The sequence below is a fragment of the Humulus lupulus genome, chromosome 8 (assembly GCF_963169125.1).
Source record: "Humulus lupulus chromosome 8, drHumLupu1.1, whole genome shotgun sequence".
NCBI classification, from domain to species: Eukaryota; Viridiplantae; Streptophyta; class Magnoliopsida; order Rosales; family Cannabaceae; genus Humulus; species Humulus lupulus.
The window spans coordinates 4,402,261-4,425,728 of NC_084800.1; the positions used below are offsets into that span (position 1 = coordinate 4,402,261).

At 34.8% G+C, this 23,468-nt stretch overlaps 1 pseudogene; it reads right to left on the bottom strand.

Moving 5' to 3' along the window:
- Positions 1 to 713: 713 nt before the first annotated feature.
- Positions 714 to 3,214, bottom strand: LOC133794242 ((3S,6E)-nerolidol synthase 1-like; annotated as a pseudogene).
- Between the last annotated feature and the right edge of the window lie 20,254 nt (positions 3,215 to 23,468).

Here is a 23,468-nt window from a genome sequence, read left to right on the forward strand (position 1 = left end):
AAATGATTGAATGTGAAAATGACTTCTTTTTAAATATTTTTTTTTAAAATAATCTGTCTGAATTTTTTGACTAATTATCTGAAAATTTTCGTCTAAAATGTGTTAGAAGTTATTTTACAAAAAATTATAAAAAGAATTTGAGAGTAAAAAATAATTTTAAAAAACAGGTCATTTTGTCAAAACACCTTTAAAAATATGATATATAAGAGTGTTAAATTTTAAAATTTTAATGAGGATTTTTGTTTACAAAAGAAAAAGAGAGTCGAAGATATATTTTTTAATTTTTATATATTAAGAAAGTTTATGAAAAAGATTTAATTTAGGTTAAGAACATATATATATATATAATCTTTACTATTTAAATTATGTTTACCCTATTACACAAATCAACTTTTTAGGATTTTTGTTGGATGAGTCATGTGCATTTGAAGAGTCCAATAAAAATTTCATAACACTTTAATGTTATACGAGAATATAGATGTCGAGTTATAGTTGTGGAAATTTTTATAATTAATTAATTAAGAAAATGGGAAGATAGAAAAAAATTTAGTAGATATGTCTCACACAATAGCTTTCTTAATCTTATAATAAAGTAGCAAACATACACATACGAGTTGATATTTAGGTACATAATAAACAGCTCATGAATGTAACAACGGCTTTAGCTCTTCTATGAACGGATATAAAGTCATAATTACAACAACCACACTCTATTTTTCAACTAATAATCTATTTAATTGTTTCAGAGAGAAGTGATTTGATATAGTCCTCGAGGCCTGGAAGGCGATGATTATCATCATAGTCATACATTATTGGAACCATCCGAGCAGCATTTAGACAACCCTTTTTGAAGCACATTGGAAAGTGCTTTGAAGAGAAACACTCCTTATTGAGGCGTTCCCACTCATTTTTAATCATACTGATCACTTGGTCTCTTGCTTCTTCCACCAAACAACCCTGGTGTTTTCTCATGTAGCATTCAACGTAGGACCCATCATGCCCATTTTGATATTCATCCTGCACTTAATGGTTATGGAACAACTCATCATTTCACATCTATACAAAATTTGAATACTATTGGTGTTTTCTAATTGCTATTATTGTATCCGTTGATTGCGGTTTCATATAATGCTAATCAATGATGAGGTTACCTTGGCACTTCCCAAGTCATCCCAAAGACGAAGGATTGCGGCTGTAGAAGACACAAGGCCTGGAATGTCGTCGAGTAAGTTTACAGCTTCCATGGATATACCTTGACCTAAGAGAAAGAACATATGAACAAGCACCACATGGACCCCTGAACTCACAATCGCATTCTTCAAATACTCCTCTTCATTTGGTAACTTCCCAGAAGCAAACCACTGTGCTTCTAATAAGAACGCATTGCATAGTTTTCCCCACTTTTGAACAGTAACAAAAAAACAATATCAGCATTTTGTATTACACGTACGTCAATACAACAAATAGGTTTTCTTCTTATTATAGATCGCAAATCTGTTTAATATGCATGTTTATTTCATTGGCAAATTAATTGTAATCTGATTTGTCTATACCGATTTTCTTAAGGAGTCAACGGGATTCCATCCATGTTTTCTGTACACCACGTGGCTAATTTCGTTGGTTATACCATCAAGTGCCTTGAAACATATCTTCAAGTAGTCTGGTAACTGCTCTTTATTAGCGGTTATATTCCATCTGCAAAAGCGATCAACAGATTCAAGTTTTATAATACATACACTTTTTTATGCTTTAATTTATTATGGTATATATATGTTAACTAATTGAAGAAAAAAAAATTGTGATGTGTCTGTACTTATTAACTGCGTTTGTGAAAAGTGTGAGTTCGTCTAGTGTCCCATGAACATAAAAAATATCATCTATTATGTAGACAAGAGAAATGGGTTTCGTAAGTTCAATCCTCTCCTCAGACAAGCTTGGATCTGCTAGACTTGCCACTGTCCAGAGGTACCATTTTAATGGTTGGTCTCTTGCAAATTTCAACTCCTTAGCCAATCCAAGCTCTTTCCACCATCTGTTGAACAATGCAATCATAAATATTTGAAAAAAAAACCTTTTTTCTCAGTTCACTATAGTTGAAAAGCCTCATGACTAAACACAAGAAATTCAATTTGGTACCATGTATGATTAAAATTATTGAAAATATATCGAAACACAACAAAACTTAATTACTTGGAAACTTGAACAATTTCCATTCGGTGAATGGACTGAACTATTTTGAAGTCTGTTGTGGCCAGTTTCAGTAAAAGGGTCATCCAGCCTTGGTGTCTGGTGGCCGGGAATAAACTCTCCAAAAAGTTTGGGGCAGTGATCCTGGCCAAGCTTTTATGACATGGCTGCTCTAACGTTACTTGAATAGCCCGAGCTTCACTTGTATGATTATTACGATTTGCCCATTCTTTTAGGTGTTGGCCACTGAAGACCTCAGCTTCCTCTAGCACGTGTTCTCCTTCTATTCTTACTTGTGAGGCTTCAAACAACTCTCTTAGTCCCTCTCTGTCTTCAGCCACTGAAGGATTGAAATTTCCCTTTTTGTCCTTCAGCTCGTTAAACACATCTGTATGCACAGCAATAATTTAATTGGTTAGTAGATTGGTATAAGGTTTTACATATGTATTATTTATAGTAAAATATGTATATATAGTACCTGTAGAGACGTCATAGCCTCCTTGTCTCAGTAATCGAAAACGAAGAGAAACGCGTAGAGGTAGTCTTGAACATTATTATTATTGTAAAAGCCATGGTTAACAACATCGTCATCACCACTACTGATCTTTAGATGTTCCCTTTCAAGGATAGCGTTAATCTCATCTTGGAAGTGGTAGTCAATGCCGAGTCTTAGCACAGCGTTGACCAAGTTCAAACCTTCTATGGAGTGTTGATGATCATAATCAGCTAAAATAATATTGTTCATTACGTTCTTGATCTCTTGTATATTGCGTGCATATTCCATGTAAAACTTGTCCTGAAATAATTAAGGGAAAGATTTAACCAATAACATATTAATTAATCAGTTATATATATATATGATTCGACTAAAAACATTAATATTATGGCAATATATGTGCAAAACTCAACTGTGAAACTTTGTAATCCATAGGGTTGCTTAGAGGGAGTTATTTCGCTAGTTTGGGTTTGTTCAGAAGCCATGAGGACACGAAGTTTAATAATACGAGAGAGAGAAGATATAATGAGATAGACGATAATAATTGAAGTTATATCATACACATAGTGCTGTTTATATATAAAATATTACAATACATGTGTTTCTCGTTAGTCCTCCGCACCCGTTTGCAGAGACAAAAGATCATCCTCATCATGTGTGTGACCCACACACATATATATTCAAATTAATGTGAATAAGTTTCATTAATTATCCGTCGTTTCTAATTTAATCCTTGTTATTTTGTATTTATATGCTATTATGTTTGTATGATGAGAGTGGTGGAGAGTACACCCACTTAAGTGTTTAGTGTCATCACTTCTTTTTTCTCGAAGTACACCTTTAATCATTTAAACATATTTTTCATATATTCAGCTAAGAAAGATATTATTCATATAATTAATAATAATAATTTGTTGGGATTCAAGTCTTTTGACATTTGTCTAAAATTCGACCAGTTGTCTAAATTTTTTGACCGGTTGTTTGAATTTTTCGACCACTTATCTAAATTATGAGAGGTCATTTTGCAAAACATTATTAAAATTAGGCTAGAGTGCAAAATAACTTTAAAAAATAAGTCATTTTGCCAAAATACTATATTTATATATGGTAGTACAAACATAACTAATGTTTTTTTTTTCTATTTTATTAAAAACATAATATTATACTTCTACTATATATAAAAATCTATTTATCTAATATAAAAAATACATTTCACTAAAAAAGACAAGACAATTAGAGGAGTTAATATAAATAAAAGAGTCAAATATTATTATACTATTTTAAAATACATGAAATAAGAGTATAATAGATTTAATTTAATATTATTTTAAGTAAATGAAATGACAAAAATATATTTAGAATATTAATTAGAAGATAAATTTATTTTAATATTAATTTTGTGCTACATATTAGTAGTCAAGTCTCACATTATATATCTTATCTAAAACAAATGGGAACAAAATATTTCTCTATATTTATATGAGTTGAAAAATAAATATTTTAATTTCTTACAATAAAATATTTTGAAAATTTCAAACTTAAGAAGTATAAAAGTAGTTGGTCGGATATGGCTAACTCCAAGTCTCCGATGGTGCATTATGGGAGACAGGGGTCCTGAGGATTACTTCTCTTGGTGGATGTCTCGTCATCCACTGTCCAGCAATATTTCTATTGGGACTAGTGGCTTTTCTGGCAGTTTTGTAGTGTTGGTTTAGTAGAGCCACTCCACATGCTTATCTCGAACGCATCGGACTTTATCGAATTTGTGGACCATTGTTTTATTTTCAATAATGACGTTTGTTGAAAATTCTTTGATGATGAACATTGTAATCGACTTAATCCTATTCATAACAATTCACTATAAGAAATTAGAGTTTTTGCGGCGATCAATTACACTGCAAATGATATTTCTAGCGAATTTTTGCTGCAAATACGTCGCCGCAAAAATGTTTTCGCAAATATCATTATTTGCAGCAAATAAAATTCCTGCCGCAAATAACCTCATTTTTTGCGGTGAACATACCGCCGCAAATATCAGTACATTCACCACAAATAATTCTGGATTTGGTCATAATTGACCCTTAAAATAGTGTACATTACAAACAAACGTTTAAAATGGTTTATATACATCAAAAGTTACAATTGGTCGACCTAAGTGGCAAAATTAGGGCTACAACCCTAGTGCCTCTGAGGTATCCTTGGCTGTGGTGGGCGAGCAGCCGCATATGTACACGCCGCCACCGAAGCTCTCTAACTCATGGCTGGTCAAGCTTTCCTAGTTCCCTTACCTACACCACATAGCACCCGTGAGCCAAGGCTCAGCAAGAAAACTTAAACATGTGCACGAACATAAAATACAGATTACCAGATACTTATCTATCATGTCTAGCAGTAATAACCTACTCATACAGGCATACAATTACAAATAAAGAGTCATCGGAACATTCTGGGGCCGTTGCCTTGAGTAGTTGACCATAGAGTCAACCCCGGGGCCCTATACCCTAGCTATGTGACCATAGAGTCACTTGGGGCTGTTAGGAAAAATAATATTGCCTCAATGGAAATGGTAAGAAAATGTTACAACTCTATGCAAAATATTACAATGGACAAGATTGATTAAATAAAGTGTTACAACTCTATAACTGAAAATACAAATAAAACAAAGGAAATGAAGAAGATGATGAAGAAGAAGAGAATAGTAAAGTACAACTCAAAACAAAAGTTACAAATAAAATAAAGTGTTTGGACCAAATGAAGAGATTACAACTCTTAAACAAAATATACAAGTAAATAAAACAAGAGAATAAGAAGAAGAACAATAGAATAAAAGGAAGAACATAAACCACAAACAAACTCTCACTTACACAACCTAAGTGAAGAGGATTGGGGATCACCAACTTGAACAAGGTTTAAAACCTTTGTCCAAAAGCTTATTTCCCCCTAACTCAAGCACTAAGGGATCTCTCTCAGATTTTGGAAATGCTTTCTGGAATAATCAAGCCTCAAGGTGTTTCTAGCCAAGTGCTCTAGTGGATAGAAATGGTGTGTCTTACAAGTGAGCATTAGGCTCCTATTTATAGAGTTTAGAGACACCCTTTGAATTTCAAATTCCACCAACCCCCATGGCTGTTACCAATGATTAATTGGGTGTTTTATGGAATTAAAATAGAGAATTGGGAGTTACTAAGCTGTTGGAATCGTTCAAAGTTGGATAAAAAACTGAAATTATAGAAGTTGTCAGCCATTAGGGCCGCGGCGCTAGTTCCAGGCGCCGCGGCCCTCAGTCAATTTCAGCAACACATTTTTTCAGTTTTTTCCAAAACGTTCCAATTTATTCCCACTTGATTTTGTAACTTCCATACACAATATGGGAGTTAAAATCACATCTCTATCAGCCATTTCTCATATGGCTTTAAGAAATTCATCTCAATATTGTGTAACATCAAATCTACACAATAATGGGTGATATTTAGGAGTTACAAATTTGTGATGAATTTGTAACACCAAATATGTTACATGTTTGGATATTTCACATATATCCAAATAATGTAACTCTCTATTATATGTTACAATATGTGACACTCTATGTCACATTTATTTAATCTAAAACATTATATTATAAAATAATATAATATTACATTATATTATAAAATAATATAATATTACATTATATTATAAAATAATATAATATTACATTATATTATAAAATAATATAACAGGGGCTCTTGCCCTTAGCTCTGGGTAACTAGCCATAGAGCTAGCAAGATACTTTTGTTTTCCATCGACCATTGGGTCGACCAACGTAATAGTGCGTTGCTGATTTGGGCATAAGCCTTTCGACCAGCACACAACGCACTATTGTCGTCCTTGACTAATAAGTCAAGCCCTGAACTAGGTATTCGAATACGAATACAGAAAATGTAAAATAATTTGCCACAAATAGTCCTATTATTCGCCGCAAATGATGGGTGATTTGTCTTGTCTAACTCTTATTTGCGGCGAACAATTCACCGCAAATACAATATATTTTCGTTGCAAATAGCGTAACAAAAATTAAAAAAATATTAAAAAAAATTCAAATTTAATATATAATAAAATTTATAATCAAAATTGTAGTCTCCATTAATTGATAAGAAAATAAACCATACAATCTAATATTAATAATTGTCTTAATAGTATTAAAATAAATAAACATTACTATTTATATAACTATATAATCTATCCTAAGTTGATCGCATCATCATCGTCTAAGTCGTCTGGAAACTGAATGACTGGGGGCGGTGGAGATCATGGCTGAGGTACTGATGAAGATGCTCCATTTCCAAATGTAGATTGAGGCGGGATTGGTGGGGGAACATGTGTAGGCGTGTCATCTCCGAACATATTTGGAGGCGGTGGTGGAGCTTGTGAAGGTGTAGCTGCATACATCTCCTACCATTGAGTTACTTCATCCAATCTCATTGTTTGAGGTGGTGGGCGGGATTCAGGAGGAAGACGCTGAGACATGAACTCAATGTAGGCTTTGTATTGTCTCAGCAACTTAGCCATCGCCTGTCCCAATATGATATGGGAGAGAAAAGAAATGAGAGGGACGGATGAAACGATATGCAAAATTTTCAATATGTAAGATTATTAGAGGCGGGGACCCGTCACTATTAATATTATCCCGCCGCTAATAGTCTTATTACCGGCAAATATTTACCCGCCGCTAATAGTATTATTGGCAGATAGTCCACCTCTATTAAGGGAAAATACCCATCGCTAATAATTTTGAAACTGAACACCCTTTCGTTTCCCGGGAATTGTATTAGAGGCGGACTACCCGCCGCTAATAATTGGTAAGTCCGCCACTAATAATTTTTTTTTATTAATTTCCACATTATTAGCGGCGGACCCAGTAGTCCGCCACTAATAACCCTTATATTATCGGCGGTCTAAGTTCGCCTCTAATTTTAGACTTTCTTGTAGTGCCAGTCAATCTTGCCAACTATTGTATTTATTAAAAGTATTTTCTCATTACGTGTGTTGGTTTGCTATATTGTCATTTTTTTATAAATGTCTATTACGAGCAGTAATGTTCGAACAGGTCTTGGTCAAGGCAAATGACCGAGGACCTAAAGCTCCTTAATCACTTGGGGGCATATAAGGTATCTAGTAAGAAAATCATATCGACATGTATATGTAAACACACGAGCAAAATAAGTGAAAGCATGCTACGGTACTTAGAGTGTTATCCCCAAAATTTCAGTACGATGACGTGGCAATCAGAAGTGACAAGTGGCAATGCATGGTCAGTAAATGACACATTAATAGTCAATAAATGTATTGGCTCTTCGGAGTTGTGATATTACTAGTCATGAAAGTTATTTATCTGGTTTGGAAGTGATTTGATCGACCACGTAGAATTTTTGTCCGACCGGTAAAGATTTTTGACTGACCAGTAAAATGTTCTGGCCGACTAGTGGAGTATTTTGGCCGACCAGTCATTTGTTTTGCCCGACCAGAGATGTGTCATGCTAGACCAGAGGTGTGCTAGATGAGTGCTTTGCCTATACCAACGAGAGGTGCTTGCCTATGTCGATCAGTGAGTTGTCTTGGCCGATCAATCACTTCGGGGATGGATTTGGTCCACAGATCAGAATCGCAGAAGTTACCATCTAATGACTCTTCAGTAAAGCCTCAGTAACAGCTTCAACCTGAATCATTCTTAACTGCCGCGGGAATCTCTCAGATATCTCGGAATAATAGCTATATTATTGTAATTTAAATTTATTTATATTTGATTAATTAAAGTCTTTTGGAGGAACGAAGGACCCAGTCAAAGGGATATATCTGATGTACGATCTATGAGCCTATAAATAAATGGCTCATGGCATCATAGAGGGGGGATCTGATCTTTTTAGACTGAGAAAAACTCTCTAGTTTTAAGACTTTGGGATTGTTACTTGGGGCATTCTTGGGGCATTTTCTGAGAGCTTAGAGAGATAAAGTTTGTATTCTCTAGAGAGAAACTCTGTATTTTTCTACTTACATTTAAGAAACTTAGTTGGCTCAAGTTCATCTGATCTTAAGTGTAGGCTAAATATATCACAACTCCAAGTGGATTAGGCTATTACTTATAAATTGGGGCTGAACCACTATAAAATTATTGGTGTCGTATTTTTCTATTCAAGGCTTATTGTCATTTTGACGTCTACTCGTCGTTGGCCAAAATCGTGGTCAACATTTTGGTACTTTCATTAAGAGCCTGAAGAGAAGAAACCTCCACCCATCAGGAAGAAGATGAGTAAGAGAGACATGAATAAGTTTGGTCGTTTTCATGGAGATTATGATCACGACACGAATGAATGCAATCACCTCAAAGACGAGAAAGAATCTCTTCTCCTGTCGGGAGTTGAAAAAGTACCGGGCATAGACACCCCAAGGAGAAGGAGGCAACAACAATCCTGGGTTCAAACGACAGAGATCTCCACCCTTGCATCCCGGGCCTGTGGACTTTACCTTAGACACTATATGTGGAGGTCCACACTTGGCTGAAGATAGTAACAAAGCAAGGGAGAGGTATGCCCAGAATCTTCGACATGAGCGGGAGTGCTAGGATCAGATTTGGTGAACAGAGCCTAATCAGGAACCATTGGAATGACGAGCATCTGTGGATATATTATTTCTAAATACCACTTTCAGAGTGGTAGCTTAATTTCAAGTTGTTTGACTTGTTATTTAAGTTTGGTTTATGAGCTGGTTATTTGCTAACCAGTCATTTTATTTTTGAACAATTTTTGTTGTTTCAAACTCGTTATTAGACACATTTTGTCCTTTTTTAATTTACGAGTAATAAAAGAGACTAGGCACATCGTGGTCGATTCTTGCTACAAATATGAATGTGTGTTAATTATCTGAATAGTGTTCAACTGGTCGGTAAAAATGGGCAGTGTTCAACTGGTCGATACATTCAAGCAGTGTTCAACTGTTTGAATATTTTCCATATATTTTATGTGTTTCACGAGTAATTAACTACTCGAATAGATTCGGTCAAGTAGTAAGTGACTAAGGATCTTTCAACCCTCGATCACTTGGGGGGCACATAGGGTATACTAGTATATAATTTAACACAGGTAATAAGAGCACGAGTTAAGATATCCATTTTTAGGCTGACTTGTAAATTTTCGAAGTCCAAAAAGGCCATTAAGCTAACTTGTTTGACAAAGCTTAAGTAACTTGGAATTTTTTAAAAACTTCAAGTTAGAAGCCGATATTCGTGTGACAATAAACATTATGCTCATAAAATGTTAGAGCAATAAGAGTGTGAAAAAGTATACTTAGTAGGGATTTATGAAATGTCTAGAATTTCTAAGCTAGAAAACTAAGTACTCATGCAAAAATATAAGGCATACATCAGAGTGACTTTACTATTCACAAAAAAGTTATAATGTTTTAAGTCTAAAAAGACTTAGAATGTTTCAAGTTAGCAAAGAAAAGTAAAGTATAAATGCCAACAGCTCGGCTGTACGAGAAAAATGTCAAAGCTGCTAAGCAATAATTGTCTTCACAAGAAAAAAGAGTAAACTACTGGCCAGGTACAAAGTTTAGCTGATTAGGTGCAAAGTTTTCCTGGTCGGGAGAGCAGATAAACTTCCCTGGTCGGTTGAGCATATATCACTGGTCGAGTAGGAAACTTTGTTGTTGAGCATGACTAACATCGATGAGTCCCTGGAGTGAACCAAACAAACACGAACAAATGAATGCAAAGTAAAAATATTTACTACACAGTGAAACAATTTCTTTGAGAAGAGAAATCAATTTTCCCCAAGATTGATTGAGAGAAATCAATCTCTCAAAATACTTTTTAGAGATTCGAACAAGGTGTTTTAATGGTGTTCGGAGAGATAAGTTTTAGGCATATGCCTAAGTAGCTATGCCATATGCCTAAGCGGTTGTGCCGCTGTTGCAAAAATTAAAGCTACGCAAGTATACGTAATCACTTTTGTAGTTTATTTCGGTAAGACCGATATTGTTCCCACGGAGACTGATTATCAAGTACCAATAGTATATTTTATTTTCTATTAGGTAATCAAAAATTGGAATTTTTAAATCTAAAATAATAAATAACAAAATTAATTTAAAAACAACAAAGAACAATAATCTTGCAGCAAACTTGATTCAAATATATATAAGAAATTAGGGATTCTAATCTCCTCTACTATCCACTTTATTACTCATTAATGCAATCACAGAGATAATTCTTCTCATTAAGATGAAAGACATGCAAAAGTGTTAAATATTCAGGTTAAGAAATATAAAACTCGACCTAATGCAAATTCTCTATATTTCTATGAGAAATCTAAACAATAGGAAGCAATGAACTCAGCCCTAAATCACATAGACCAATTTAATACTCTCATTCTAAATTGAAATCTACATCTATTCAATTTTAGCATATCCAAATCTCACTTCTCAGATTTTGATTTGAATTCATAAATAGCATGTAAAAGGTGCACAATTAATCACATACATAATCAACACAAATTGAATAGATCTTAAATGAAGAATAAATTAAAAACTTTCATTAACTCATAAAAAGATTCAATGAAAAACCCTAAATAGAATTTAGTTCATGTTTATCATTAAGAAATCCATAAACATGAAATTAACATAAACTAAAAGTAAAAAGAAAAGAAAAGAACTCTAGATGATCAATCCAATCTTCATCCAAAGCACTCCTAAGCCTCCTCTCCCAGTCCAGATCTGCAAAAGTGCCTCCTCCCCTCTCTTTTATCGTAATTTAAACTTAATTAGTGTTTTGTTGAACATGAAATGACTAAAACACCCTTAATTAAAAATCTGCGTTTTTCTCTTTTGTAGACATATCTTGCGGTCGTAGGATGTCATTCCTGCGGTCGCAGAAATGCTCTAGAAATACAAAAACTTCTCTGGAGTTGCGGTCGCAGGAAGTGCTTTGAAACACGTTTTCCACCAATTTTTGTCATTTTGTTGATTTTTCCACCTTGTCTCCTCACCTAAGTCTATTATATTATTTCATATAATATAATATTAGATTAAATAATGTGACAAAATGTGATTTTTCACACAAATGTGATTTGTCACACCTTGTAACATATTATTGAGAGTCACAAAATTGGACACATGTGTGTGCCCAAATGTGACATATTTTGGAGTTACAAAATCAGTTACATATTTGTAACTCCCAAACATTACCCAATAATGTGTATATTATATGTTACACACTTGAGATTGGATTTCATACAGCCATTATGAAATATGGCTGTTGGAGATATGATTTTAACCCTAATAATGTGTTTTGGGAGTTACAAAATCATTTGGGATGGTTTGGAACCGTTTGGAAAAACAGCACATTTTCAAGTGCTCAAAATGGGCTGTGGTCGCGGCCATTGAATGATGGTGGCCACGGCCTGGGGGACAGAAAGCAGTGGCCGTGGCCACTGATGTCCCTGGCCACGGCCACAGGTGCATTTTAGGCCAAATTTTCAGTTTTTTCCAAATGTGTTGAACGGTTCTAAAAACCCAAAGAACTCCCAAATCTCAATTTTAATTCCATATTAATCCAATTAAACATTGGTAACAACCATGGGGGTTGGTGGAATTTGAAATCCAAAGGGTATCTCAAACTCTATAAATAGGAGCCTAATGCTCACTTGTATGACACACCATTTTCCATCCACAAAGCACTTGGCTGGAAAATACACCAAAATGCTTGATAATTTCAGAGAGCTATTTCCTAGAGAGATCCCTTAGTGCTTAGAGAATAGGAGGAAATAAGCTTTTGGACAAAGGTCTTGAACCTTATTCAAGTTGGTGATCCCCACTACTCTACACTTTGGTTGTGTGAGAGTTTGTTTGTGTTTTCATTCTTTTGTTCCTCTTGTTCTTCTTATTTATTTGTATTATTATAGTATTGAGCTTGTAATCTTCTTCCTCTACATCTTATTTCTATTTACTTGTATTTTGAGCAATTGAGTTGTAATGCTTATTTAATCAATATTATCTTGTCCATTGTATTTTTGCATAGAGTTGTATTTGGTTTTTCCATATTTCCATTGAAGTATTAATATATATTCTCTAACAATCAAAAGCTTATTCTCTTTGTTTCAATGGAAGGGGAGACCATCAAGATCATGAACCAAGACCAAGTGAGGTTGGATAGGTTTGATGGATCCAATTTCACTAGGTGGCAAGACAAGGTGAAATTCCTTTTGACAACACTCAAGATAGCCTACATCCCTAAGTCATCCTTGGCACCTCTAGCTGAGCCATCCGACAAAGACACTCCCGAGGAGGTGGAGAAAAGAAGGAAGAGAGAAGAGGACAACCTTCTTTGTAGGGGTCATATCCTTAATGCCCTATCTGATAGGCTGTATGACCTCTATACCAATACCAAATCCGCGAAGGAGATTTGGGATGCCTTGGAGAGTAAGTACAAGGCTGAGGAAGAAGGTACAAGAAAGTTCTTGATTTATCAATATTTTGAATTTTCTTTCATTGATGGGAAAACTCTTTTACCTCAAATTCATGAGTTACAAGTGATTGTGAACAAGTTGAAAGTTCTCAAGATTGAGCTTCCTGAGGCCTTCCAAGTTGGTGCAATAGTGACAAAATTACCACCAACTTGGAGGAGCTATAGGAAAAGAATCCTCCATAAGAATGAGGATTACACTTTGGAAGAGATCCAAAAACACATTAGAATTGAAGAGGAATCGAGAATAAGAGACAAGGGTGTGAATGAGTCTAAAGATGAGACTTCCAAGACCAATGCAGTTTCACACAAGCATTCCAAGGGCAACAACAACAACAAAAATGGTAGTGGGAACCATTTAGGTCTAAAGAAAGATCATGGACAATTCAAAGAAGTGAGAGGTCATTGTTTTGTTTGTGGAAAACCCGGGCACTATGCTAGAGTGTGTAGGTACCGAAAGGACCCACATGAGAATGAGGTAAATGCTATAGAAAAGGAAGAAGAGATCCTAGCATGATTACCATGTTTATGTGCCTTATTGGGAAAATTGTTATTTTGTAATAAAGCTTGTACTCTTGAAAGCTATCAATAAAATTAAAGTATTATTCTATGATGATTCTTTATTTCGCTATGAGACATTTGTGTGAGACATTAACAAAGTTTCAAAATGAACTTGTTAAAATAATAGGTAAGTGTGTAGACCTATTATTTCATAATGTGATTATTTGTTTGAGAAATTCTCACATTACACTTGTGTTCACATTTTATTTTGTGAAATACATAAAAGAAAGCAACCAAGTGAAAGTTACTTTCAAATAAGTGTGCCCTTCTTTAGCAAGTAAATGAATCAAGATAAACATTGAGGTTTTTTATCTTGATCTATTGAGTGTTTATCATGAAGCTTAAGGACCCATGATGAACTTTGAGAATCATAGGTCTAGATTTATCTTGGAGGATAAATGACTTATTAGAAATAACGAGATTTCTATTTTAAAGTGGTATTTTATTATCACTATGTGAGAAATGTGGGGGTGATGCTCCAAAGTTAATCAATTGATTAATTTGGTCATCCTATCAAATAGGTGATTTGGAATTCCACATTCTAAATCACATTCGCTATATGTGTATAGAATGGATAAATCTAGACATGCTTGGTGTCTAAAGTTACTGTTTGTAATATTTTGATTCAAGAAGGAATCAATTTAAAACATAAAGGAGAATTTTGGAAACAAAGAGGTTTCTAGAATTAATATTCAAATGTTTATCTTGGATATTAAACTATAAAATAGTGGGGGTGTTGACTATGGTCAAAATCACTATTTTTAAGGGGTAACTATTTTAATCAAACTATGGCTAGAAACAAAGTTTGAATAAAATAATGAGAGTGTCTAAGTATGCATACATGAGAAAAGAAATGATTCAAATGGAATCATTTCTACATTTCAAGGAGTGGGACTTAGACTCCCTAAAGAGATTCACGGTTGATGGTAACCTATCTTAATACTAGTAACCAAACTAGTATTAGGTTCAATAGGTAATAACAAGTCAATCAAGTGAATAGGTAGTAGTACTCAAATTTTGTCCCATCTGAGATATGAGTACTAGTGTGTTACCAAAATGAGGGTTAAAACCAAAAGGTTTTTTAATAGAACTCAGTCTTAAAAAGACAAGTATTTTAGGGTAACAAAATACTGTAATAGTTCTACCTATATAGACTTAGGGGTGGTGCCGCCTCTAATGAGAATTGGGAGTCATTCTCAAGAAAAGTCTATGAATGGAATGTGCACATGGCCATTAACAGTGCAAAAGCGAGACATTGAGGTCTTAAGTGAACATAGCAAATGTGTGTGTGTTATCACCGTTTTGTTATCAAGGGATAGTGGTTCAATACTTCGGTAACCAAAATTTCAACAAACTTTGTGATAATTACACTAAGGTAAAATTCAAGTCGAAAGACATTTTACTTTATGCACCAATGCAAAGGTTTCTATAGAGAGTGATTATTTAATCAAGTGGGGGAATATTATATTTTAATATAATGTTTGATTGATTAAATAAGTGTTACAAAAAGTGATTATTTAATCTAGTGGGGGAATGTTATATTATTTCATATAATATAATATTAGCTTAAATAATGTGACAAAATGTGATTTGTCACAACTTGTAACATATTATTGAGAGTCACAAAATTGGACACATGTGTGTGCCCAAATGTGACATATTTTGGAGTTACAAAATCAGTTACAAATTTGTAACTGCCAAATATTACCCAATAATGTGTATATTATATGTTACACATTTGAGGTTGGATTTCATACAGCCATTATGAAATATGGCTGTTGGAGATATGATTTTAACCCCAATAATGTGTTTTGGGAGTTACAAAATCATTTGGGAGGGTTTGGAACCGTTTGGAAAAACATCACATTTTCAAGTGCTGAAAATGGGCTGTGGCCGCGGCATGGGGGACAGAAAGCAGTGGCCGTGGCCACTGATGTCCCTGGCCGCGGCCACAGGTGCATTTTAGGCCAAATTTTCAGTTTTTTCCAAATGTGTTGAGCGGTTCTAAAATCCCAAAGAACTCCCAAATCTCAATTTTAATTCCATATTAATCCAATTAAACATTGGTAACAACCATGGGGGTTGGTGGAATTTGAAATCCAAAGGGTATCTCAAACTCTATAAATAGGAGCCTAATGCTCACTTGTATGACACACCATTTTCCATCCACAAAGCACTTGGCTGGAAAATACACCAAAATGCTTGATAATTTCAGAGAGCTATTTCCTAGAGAGATCCCTTAGTGCTTAGAGAAAAGGGGGAAATAAGCTTTTGGACAAAGGTCTTGAACCTTGTTCAAGTTGGTGATCCCCACTACTCTACACTTTGGTTATGTGAGAGTTTGTTTGTGTTTTCATTCTTTTGTTTCTCTTGCTCTTCTTATTTATTTGTATTATTATAGTATTGTGCTTGTAATCTTCTTCCTCTACATCTTATTTCTATTTACTTGTATTTTGAGCAATTGAGTTGTAATATTTATTTAATAAATATTATCCTGTCCATTGTATTTTTGCATAGAGTTGTATTTGGTTTTTCCATATTTCCATTGAAGTATTAATATATATTATCTAACAAAGTCACCTAAGCCCTTTGACACCTGAAAACGTACAAAAACAAACGTGATGGACCCAAAACGGGTATGTTTTAAATATTTATACTCGTAAGCGCACGAATCGTATTTATAGAATAATGTTCGTGTAAGCACGAGATCGAACCCAAAGGAGTTGTCTAAAATCGAAAAGAGAACTATTTTAAATCAAAATTAATAAATTCTAACCTAGTTCCAAAGATTGATGGGATTTTTGTAGAATAAAAATAAAATAAAAGATAATAATAATAAAGAAATTAAAGACAAATATATAAACATAAATTAAAAGTAAAAATCAAGATGGTAAAATAAGATTATTAAGGATTAGAATCCACAAAATATAAGTTCAATAATATTTATAAGTACATTGATTCCCAAGTTTTAGTGATAGTTAAAATAAATCAAACTATCATTTTCCAAATAGATTTATAATTTTAAGCACAAATTACTTCTAAAAAGATAAGATTTTTCTTCACTTTTCAAAATTATAATTTCAAAGCATTTAGTGTAAATCAATCTAATGAAATAACAAATAAATCAATGAACATTATTTATAAGGCAAAACATAATATTTTTGTTCTAAGCATGGATGTGTACAATTTAATGACACACCTTACACAAAGAATATTATGTTTTTGCACTAATGAAGAGCAAAGTGTAAATATGTGCTAACAATCCAAAATACATGATATTTAAGATGAAAGAAGATATTTGAAGAAGAAAATTCCATAAACTTTGTTGCACAAAATGGGAAATCAACATACAAAATAAACACTATCTAGTTACATATTGTTTCATCATCACCTTAATAATCTTAAAAAGATTAGAAATTCATAACTAGAATAGAAATTACAAACAAAAAATTACAAACATAAATAGGAAAATTTGGAGGAGAAACCCCCAAAATTTTCTCTAAAAATACATAGAAAATAACCAAGAAGAAGAGAATTGAGAGGTTTTGAATGTGTAGAAATTATGGTATAGTAACCTCCCTCAAAATGGACACCCCAAATCCCTTATTTATAGCCAAAAATGAAGATTAAAATAATCAATTTAAATTGATTAAATTAATTTAATTAATTATAATATGGCAAATAGGGGTAAAATATAGGGTGTAATAATGCTGTTTTGGGGTAAAATGTGTAGAAATTGGGGTAAAAATGTGGTACTTTTAGACACAAAGACAAAGAGACATTGTTGGGCTCAAGAAAATTGGGCATGCATGGGGCGCTGCTTTGTGGCAGGGAAGCAGCTGGCTGGCCATTGGGCTTGGCGTTGGGGCAGGTGGGCTGGCTGGGTGGCAGGAGCTTCAGCATCAGGCGGTTGGGCCTTGGCTGGTCGTGGGCCTGGCCTTGATGGCTGGCTGGGAGGTGGACTGTGTTGGATCCGTGGGCTTGCTGGAGAAGCTGCTGGCAGGTTGATGTTTTGGGAAGGCTGAATGGAGGTGCATAAATGCCAAGTTTGTCATTTATTTTCCTTAAAAAAAAAACCATTTTTCCTTTCTTTTTTAGCTTTCTTTTCAAGAGCCAAAGTGCCATAAATTTCTCTACAAAATAAATATAAAATAAATTATAATAAAATATTTTCAACTATAAAATAAATTAATTTAATTCTTTGAAAATATTAATTATAACTTAATTTATATTTAACATTTAATTTCAATAATACAACATTTTTTTACCTCAAACTAACAACAATAATTCAAATAATTAACTATAACATTTTACAACAAAATAACTATAAAAACACACAAAAATATATAAAATTAAAGTAAACCTAATAAATTCAAAATTACTTAAAAACTTAATAAATCAATTAAAAACTCAAGAATTAAACAACAATTAGCACATAAAAAGTGGTAAAATAACTCTATTTTGTAGAGTTATCAAAACGTAAAATAGAACAAAACAAAAAAAAACACCTAATACTTTACCTGAAAAACACATAGATAAATGAGTCTAAAACTCAGAAGTGACAAGTGACAATGCATGGTCAGTAAATGACAAATTAATAGTCAATAAATGTATTGGCTCTTCGGAGTTGTGATATTACTGGTCATGAAAATTATTTATCTGGTTTGGCAGTGATTTGATCGGCCAGGTAGAATTTTTGTCCGACCGGTAAAGATTTTTGACAAACCAGTAAAATGTTCTAGCCGACCAGTGGAGTATTTTGGCCGACCAGACATTTGTTTTGCCCGACCAATAAAGTTTTTTGCTACACCAAAGATGTGTCATGCTAGACCAGAGATGTGTAATGCTAGACCAGAGGCGTGCTAGAGGAGTGCTTTGCCTATACCAAAGAGAGGTGCTTGCCTATGTTGATCAGTGAGTTGTCTTGGCCGATAAGTCACTTCGGGCTTTGCCTATACCAATGTGTCCCAAAAAGTTAAATAAAAAAATTATGAAGCAGGAGGATCTTGAGGAGTTTGCTTGTCGACGGAGGCCTCAATTTCCTCATCTACGCCATCGATGCCTGTAGCCAACGAGATTTCGGGGGATGCTAGAACTCTTGCTTGCTCTTCCTCTTCAAGGCGAGCCAGCCACCTATTTATCTCAGTCTGCCTCATACGCTCTGAGAGATAGCTGAAGTCTGCCTCGCGGTTATGCTTCTAGAACGTATTAAATCATCTGAAAGTGCCCCCCTTGTACCTCTCTAGGTTACTGGCATTGGTCTCCTCAAGCTCTTTGACGCGTTCCTCCAACCTCTCAGTCTCCTTTCTGCTGATGACCAGATCATCTTGAAGCTCAGAGGCTTCCTTAAAATTAATCAAAGAAGACTCCTTGTACTTCTCTTTAGTTTCGATGGCTTTGATCAAAGTAGCCTGGTTCTGTTTCAGCTCTTCTCCCAACTTAGCCTTCTGTTCGAGCAGCTAAGCATTTTTCTTCTCGACTGCCTCGAGCTGCTCGGTGTATTTTGCCTCAGCCATCTTAAGCTCCTCATTGTGTTTGGCCTCGGACGCTTTAAGCTCCTTAGAGTGTCTGTCCTCGGACGCCTTAAGCTTTTCGCCAAGTCTCTTCTCATACTGAGCAGCCAGGGCTCTTGAGCGGCGCCAACTAGCGCTCATGGTTAGAACTCCCTGCAATCAGCAAGAAGGTAAAACTTTTAGTAGAAATAAAATGACAAGATAAACAAATAAAGCTCAGCAAGAAATGACAACTTACGATGAGTACTTCATTCAGCGCGCGGTTAATGATCTGGTTGACCTCCATGGAGTCGGTACCGATGATGGCCCCTCGGCTGTGTCCGTGCCTCGATAACTTAGTCAGCCTATCTTTGGCTGAACTAAGCACAATGTTTGTGAAAGTTTCTCCTGTCTGATCAGGAGGTGTCTGGTCAGTAGTATCTGGAGGAGGTTGGTTAACATGCACTAGAAGATGTGTCTGGTCGACAGGGGCTGGCGGAGACGTTTGGTCGATGGGAGCTGGACGAGGAGTTGTTTCCTTGGAAGGAGCTGGCGTTAGAGGATCTGCGGTCCGAATCTTTTTTGTAAGAGGGTTGCTGCTGCTCTCTCCGCAGTTTTGCCTGCTCCCCTTTTTCTTGCTCAGAGGAGTAGCGGGTTCATGCTCGCTTTAGAAGTCGAACATATCTTCAGCTGACATGACTGCAAAATAGAAGCGAACGGTCAGGCAATATAGATGAAGATTCTTACTAAATCAAGGAAATAAGATCAAAGAAATTACAAGTAAAATACCCGAGTTACAACTACTGGCCGCTACATTATTTATTGTACTACTGATACACTCACTCACTGCCTTGAAGAAGTCTAAATTTAAATTAGACGTGTATTTATAGTTGCCATCCCCGTCAAATAAATGACAGGGAATGGTTAAACTATCTAAGAGCGAGAAGTCAGTACCGTTCTCATCTGAAGATTCACAATTAAGTAATGTTGAAAAAACAATTAATTAATTCAAATATAATTAAGTAAAATACAAATATAATAAAATTGTTATTAAATAATAATTAAGTAAAAAATTAAATAAATTTGAGGAATAATTAAAAATAATCACAAAGTCCAATTAATATATAATTAAATAAATTAAAAATTATATTTTAATTAATGAATGAATAAATAAAACCAACAATTAATTAAATGATTTACGAAAAAATAAAATTGCATAAGACATAATTGAACGATTCTTACATAATACATCATAATTTGTTGTTTTGAAAATAAGAGATTGTAATACATCATAAATATTTATTTTTTCAAAAGATATGATATTATTATCACTTAGTGATAATTTGTTCTCTTAATAATGAAGTTGAAGATGGCGAGCAACAAAAGTTGGATGAGTGCTAGGAATTGTTGGTCTCTGGAGTATAGAAATGGTGTTAAGGGGTTCATCGAGGTCGCTCAAAATGTGGTGCATGATCAGGATTTGACTTATTGTTTGTGCAAGAAATGTGGGAATGTTAAGTTCCAGCCTATAAATGCAATTTTGATGCATTTATTCAACAATGACATCATACAGTCCTACAAAGTGTGGCATTACCATGGAGTGGCATTGCCGCCGCCAACATATGTGGTACGAGATTGGAATAGAGATGAGGTAGCGAATATCCTGGAGGATGTTTACGCTGAAGATGACACTCCTGCTGGAAACTATAATGATCCTCCCCAAGATGATGTTCAACATCGCGACAAGTATGACAATTTATTCAAGGAGATGTCAAGTGAACTGTACCCGGGTTGCAAAAAGTATTCCACATTGAACTTCTTGGTGAAGCTAATGCATTTGAAAGTTATTAACGAGTGCAGCAACCTTTGATTTGATGGTTTGCTGGAATTGTTAGTCGACGCTATGCTTGATGGAGACACTTTTACCTATTTAGATATGAATTTTCATGACCAAATTAACTTTAGCCCATTTGCTCCCTGATACAGGAACAAAATTAATTACATTCTTTTCTAATCACTGGTCAGTAGTAATTAATAATAGGATGTTGACAAATAGATAATAAAGTTATACTTTATATATTGTTATATTAAAAACTTCTAAGTTAGGCTTTCAAATAATGTTATATTGGAATGTGATATATGTTTTTTATTGTGCAGACTGAGATGACTGAGCACCGAGCATTGTAGAGTACGACCCCTGTATCATCTGCTATTTTTTGTGTCAGCGATAATGTCGACAGTCAGTTCCCGCCTGATATAGACATTGTCATGGATGTCCTTGGGCCCCGCTCTCATTATAAGAAAGGGTTTGGGGGGTTGCCTAGGTTGAGGGAAATTGGCGTAAAGATGACAACTTCTTCATTAACTTCTCAAATGTTCAGGCAATTGACACCTGAAGTGGACACCATTTTGCAGGAAAATCAGAACCTAAAGAAATATACGACTAAACTTGAGAGTCATCAATGACGTCAAGAGGCACTGCTCAATGCTTTGTTGAAGCAAGTTGGTGTATTAACTTTTGGTTTTATTGTCGACTTACTAGAAGAGGATCTGAACGAAGACGATGGTCCAGGTGACGATGATGGTCACAAGGGTGGTGATGATGAGGAGGACAGTAAACATTTGTAGAACTTTTTTATTTATTTAAAGTTTAATTAATTAGAGATTCATTTTACTAAACTTTTTCATGTTTAGTAGAGACAATAAACATTAATAGTTATAAAATAATTTTTATTTATTTATAAAATCTTAACTTTTATTTTATTTCTAATTAAATAATATTACTAAAAAATTAAATAATTATTAATATATTAAAATCAAATTTTATTAATTAATATTAATTTATTAAAAATAAAATTAGTAATATTATTTAAAAAAATACTTTTACTGGCGCAAAATTACGTTGGCAATAGTCTCTACCTTTACCGTCACAAAAACGCGCCACTAAAAAACCTACTATTACCGGCGCAAAATAGTGTCACCAAAGATATCCACATTTGCCGGCGCAATGTTGCGCCACTAAAAGCAATACTTGCCGACACAATTTTGTGCCGCTAAAAGTGTTTTTCACAATTCTGCGACATTTTTTTTGTCAGCGCATCCCTATTTTTCCGGCGCAGTTTTGTGTCGATAAAAGATACCTTTACCGGCTCAGTACGTTTCGCGTAAGAAAAAGTGCCATTATCGACAGATGTTCGCCGTCACGTTTTGTCAGCGGAAAAGTGCGTCGGGAAAGCCCGAATGTCTTTTGTCGGTGCAAAACGTGTCTTTTGCCAGCGCAAAATCGCACCGACAAAAGTCTCATATTTTTTGTAGTGTTAAGACGTTTACGACAATGCCCAGAATTGTGCAAGCAGACTATCATCCCCGTCGTCCCTTGAACGTTCTTGAAAAAATGATTTGGGGCAGTCGGGCCTGTAGGTACTAACATGATAGGATGATGAAAAAACACTAAACGATGCTTAGGACTTGGCTTGGGAGTTAGGATTATTGATTTAGGGCATAAAATCGAAGTAAAAATTTGATTTTTAGGCACTTAGAAAAAACTGGGTTTTTCCAGCCCTTTCTTAGAGTTGAAACAGTTTTTCCTGAAAAACTTTTCACTTCTACTTTTTAATCTATTTCCACATTGTTCGCATACTATCTAGTGTTTATGATAGAATGTTGTTGGTCGTATAAAAGCTTAACTTTTATACACGAGTAACGTTATTCCAACATTTCCACTCTTTTAGCCTGTTGGCCTTAAGTTCTTACCTCCCCTTCTCTGTTCGCAGATTTTCATGCATGACCCATGGGGAGGTGAGAGGCTGATCGATGACGACTTGCTTGCACAGTTGCTCGAAGATCAAGAACAGTCGTCGCTGCTAATCTCAAAAATTCCCTTTTCTCTTAACCCCACAAATAGACCTTTGATCAGTTCAACCAACATGGGTCGCGTAAAATCAATCGCTCAAAAGAAAAAGAAAACAACCACTCATCCTGCCGATCAGCGTGCTCCTCAGGCTGAAAATCGTTCGACCAACCCTCAACCTGAAAACACTTCCCAGCTAGAAATCCCAACAAAAGCCCGACTTCGGGACGTCCTTCGACCAAAGGTTGAATGGTACGTAGCACCACCTAGTAATATTACAGTTAGGATTGTAGGGAATTCTCTCAAGAAGTATGGACTTCCTGGGAAAACCCTACTCAAGCCTTCAATATACCAGCGAGCAAACCTGTCTGGGGGCGCCTTTAGCGCCTG